The sequence below is a fragment of the Limulus polyphemus genome, unplaced genomic scaffold (assembly GCF_000517525.1).
Source record: "Limulus polyphemus unplaced genomic scaffold, Limulus_polyphemus-2.1.2 Scaffold1731, whole genome shotgun sequence".
NCBI lineage: Eukaryota > Metazoa > Arthropoda > Merostomata > Xiphosura > Limulidae > Limulus > Limulus polyphemus.
In genome coordinates this window covers 137,762-142,666 of record NW_013667341.1, presented here as the reverse complement: position 1 = coordinate 142,666, position 4,905 = coordinate 137,762, and positions in this window count along the sequence as shown.

The following is a 4,905-nucleotide window of genomic DNA, read 5'->3' as shown; positions in this document are numbered from 1 at the left end:
TATTATGCATAACTATATTTTACTTATTACTTTAAAATAGAAACAAATTAAATAGTATATATATATATATATATATATATATATACGCTTTATGCTTAATATTCTGCTCCTCCATTATAGGTCTGTAAAATATCATTTACCAGTTTAGCCTACTTTTGATTCTAGACCCGTATGAAGTTTCAGCAAAATTTCAAAAAATTCAGCCCCTCCCTCCTCCTCTACACAACAACCTTTGTCAGGCAATAAAAAAATGATGCAAGTATTCTTTTTTTTTTTTCTTGGTGGTATGAAGGTGAAAAAGAAAGTTCAGTGTGAACAATTTTGCAAAGTTTACTGTCAAATGTGTAAAAACTGCTTCAAAATGGTTTAAATAGCCTGCTCTTCACCTTTATTCGCGACCTATAAAAGTAACTCCAAAAAAATCATGAATACCAAGTGTAGTAACTAACAACCTGACTGAGCGCTCGCAACGCTGCACTTAGCGATCCTTACTTTATCTTTAGCGGCATATATATTCAATCTGTGTCTACTTGTCTAAAACAGTTACCAACTTCTTTTTTAGTTGTAAACAAATATGTATTCTTGAAAGTATACTAAATCAGTGGCGAATAAGAAAGAACATTGATTAATAAATAGCTCATTGTGTAGCTTTGTGCTTAACGACAAATAAACAAACAAAACCGTAGATCCAAAAAGTTTGATATTTTTTCTTCATGTCCTAGCCTCTATACCTTGTGTGAGTAACCGAAGAAATAGTTTTCTAATTAGAATACTCACCTATATGAAAACTTAACTTACTGTATAGAGAGTAGTAATATACTTATATCTGTATAGTCGTGTCATCCTAAAACATGTATTTTGTGACTCAAGTGATTGTTGTTCTAGACAATTAGAATGCGTCTCAGTGGACAGCGGTATGTCTGCCGATTTATAACGCTAGAAACCTGGTTTTGATTCCCGTGGTGGGCAGAACGCAGATAGCCCATTGTGTAGCTTTGTGCTTAATTCTAAACAAACAGACAAACAATTAGAATAAATCCCAGTAAATCATTATAAAATTGGATAAACCAAAAGCAATTTAATATCATTTATTTATAAACACGTGGCTGTTTTACTGAGACAAACAACCTTATTTTAGTTTTACTTTGAAACAAGTTCTAGTAATAGCTCAACATTAGAGTAAGCTTATAAGTTTACGTGTAACTATCAAAGATTTGAACTTCATGTCTATACTACATTTTGTAGTCCAAGTTTTTGAGTGAGAAGAAAGTTTAAGGTCAGGTTTAAACACATAGGGTTTACTTATGTAGCATTAAAACACAAGCGGTTTATTTAAACTTAAAACAAACAAAAAAATCTTATTCTAAATTAAATATACAAAAAATTAAATTTAAGAGTTTTATGTTTCACTATACAATGTAGTTACCCATAATGTTTTCAACTTACCATATTAGAATATTTCATTTGATTAAACACATCAGTACGATTTACACACAAGTTTTTAAAAATGTCAATACCTGCCACACGAGCCAACCCAGCATCTTTTAGTACTGAGCCTAAAATGATCAACAGGGGAGTCATTCCGGAAACAGGTGATTTAGGGCTATTTCGATAAATCTCAACGAATGAAGCTCGGTACAGCTTCTAAAACGAAAAAACTAAATATTAATGAAAATATGACACGATAAAATCTTTATGGATTTTACTATGGTGGTACCATACTGGGCATTATACCACCTTTCTTGTATTTACTCTTCATTGCAAAAATAGTATTTTTAATTTGAGAATCACTAGGGAAATCATCTTGTAATGCATCGTGTATCTTCTTCTACTTCAACGCTACATCTTTGGGCTTTACTGTGCAGTTAGTTTCACAAAATATTGAAACTATTGGTTTCATATATATGATTCCAACCCCCCCTTTTTGAGGAAAACGATACTATTGGTGGTGGGCTTTGTGCATAACTTCAAAACAACAAAAATAACAAGGTCAGAGAACAAATAACCATTTCTAATTTAGAGGTGCTGACCAGGGGGAGTACAATCACTCAGCAGCACCCGCCATCTAAGTCGCTATTCTTAATCGAAAAGCGGGATCGATTGTAATAGTTATAATTCATAGCTGAAGATGTGGATGGTGTTCAGCTGAACATATTGAAGCTTGAATCCTACAGATCCGTAGCCCAGCGCGCTGATCACTAGACCACGAACATCCTCTTTTTGCTGTATGTTTTGTCATTCAAAATGAATCATAACTTGCCATAAGAATATAACTATAATTATTGTTTATGTTAAACTGATCAAGCTAAGATCCAAAGTTTTCGTCTTGTACTGTTAATGCTGTATCCTATGATAATAATATTGAAAGTTATACCTTTCAAAGTTAGTGGATGATGTGGATCAGTGAAATTTATGGATATCGTTCATTGATATTTTAATTGATGTTCTTAATGATATATTTACTTAATTATTAAAAAGTTACTTGCTCTACTATACCATTCACAACTCAAAATGTGATCGTTGGGAAATTGTAATGTTTGGTAGAGGAGGTAACTTCCCCCGCTAGAAACCGGGTTTCGATACCCGTGGTGGGCACCGCACAGATAGCCCATTGTGTAGCTTTGTGCTTAATTACAAACAAATACTAATTATCATTGTACATTTTAGGAACTATTCTGATAAAAGTTATAACTATATTATTGTAACGTGTTCTATCGTTGGGCGGGTTTTTTTTTGGATTATTTGTTGAAAGTAATGCGATGTCCAGTCCAAGTAATGATAACGAATTGAGTTATTTCTTCAATTTGTAGGCGTAGGTTCACAAACAAAACCTTGTTTTCGACAAGGATCTCTGAAACTACTGGATGTCTAATACATTAATAACGTTTAAAATAATGTTCCTTGACTGATGACAAATGTTGATTAACTTACAGAAGCACTAACTCTTACTTAATAACTTTATCTTCTTTCAATCAACAACGGGGGGTACAGCGCGTGCATTTACAGAGGTCGGCAAGTTCTTGGGGGCGACAAAATTGGTTTTAGTCACCAGCTGCTCCCTGGCCGACTGAAAATTCCCCATCAGGAGGAATAGGCATTCCAGAATAAAACATACAGATAGATCATTACACTACTACTGCTTACAGGTGATTCGCGGAAACAGCGTTGGGTACAGTCAGCGTTTGCACAGGGCGGCAAAACACGTCGCGCCAGCCCTGCTCGGCACTTACACACTGAATACTTCCCTAACACTTCACTGATTACTTGTATTTATACTGATGCAACCATGTCTATATTACTAGATTGTTGGCATAATCGTCATCGTTACATTTCTAGATATGCTAGGACTAAGTACTTTTATGCACTTACGAGATCTTGACGTCATATGCCCTCTAGCTAACATCTAAATTAAAACGTTGAAAATATAGCGTGCAATAATGTGTTTAAAATTTTGAGATATTTTACTGTAAGTAATTATATGCATAAGTTTACTTTTGAAAGGATTGAAGAAATAGCTTCCCTGTCTTTAATTCATATATCCAAAGTTTAAATGTTACTTGCGACTTGATGAAAATTAACTAAGATGTAGTAAATATATTGGAGAAGAAAAGGGAGATCGATATTTACATATCTTTGAAAAGGGTAAATTTTAATTGGGATTACAATAAGCAAACATATAGAGAACGTTTATCACGTAATACCAATATAGGCATACTTACAATGAAATGTTAAATGTCTGCAAATTAATCAAGTACTTGTAAACTTCAAGGACAGAAACTCTTAGAGTAATTGAGAAAATGCCCCCCAGTGGCACAGCGGTATGTTTGCGGACTTACAACGCTAGAAACCGGGTTTCGATACCCGTGGTGGGCAGAGAACAAATAGCCCATTGTGTAGCTTTGTGCTTAATTTCAACAAACAAAGAAAATTCATAAAATAAAGGATTCAAATCTACCTCATTTCACAAACACACAAACGTATTAAAAACGACTTTAGAGAAGATTCAAACCTACCTATCATTTCACAAAGACACAAACATATTAAAAAACGTTTTTAGAGTAATAGAATATAACTGGAAAGTTTACACTAACAATCAAAGATCACTTTCTGGTTATATGTGCTCTTGCAAATTTCCTGCGAGAAGTATAATTCTTTTTTTTTTCCTACGAAATTTCCCATAAACTTGGTAAGTTCCTGCTATAATTTAGACTTCTCTCGTAAAATTGAAGGTTGTTAAAAAGCTTCATCACCTGCTTATCGTGAATTGTAGACTGCGAAAACACGATAATATAGGAACCTTCACTCTGTCAAGAAAGATAAGGATTACAATACCGTTCAAGTCAATTCGGGTTTCCAAAGTGTCATCCAATAGAACTTGAACTTAATTTCGCCACTAGTTTAGAAGATGTTTCGTATATCTGTCATCCAACCTGCTGGATCCATCTTGTTTGTTAAGTGTATCAGAGCCTTCCACCTGCTGTACAATTTTTGCCACAATTAAGGATGAAACTTATAAGTACAAGTTTTATAATGACATGTGATAATCTTTGTACAAACCCGAAATCAGTGGCTTTGTACAAAGGGGTGCTAAGAGAAACAAATATATATATATATATATATTACATTAACTTTGTCGTTCGACGTACTCTTCAAATCTATACAAACTAATGATTTTCAAATGAATGCTTATGGTGTATTGCTGTTTAATCTTAATTTCATAATCATAATCACAAAGGAAAAGAGGCCATTTCAACATAACTTCTTCTAAAATTTTCACTACTTCGTGATAAATCCCTGTATTATGTGTCTTACATAAACTGCAAAATGTATTGTAGGTAATTGGTGATGAATTTTGATAAAGTACTTAAAATTAGCATAAGTGAAAATTTTCTAATACCAACGATC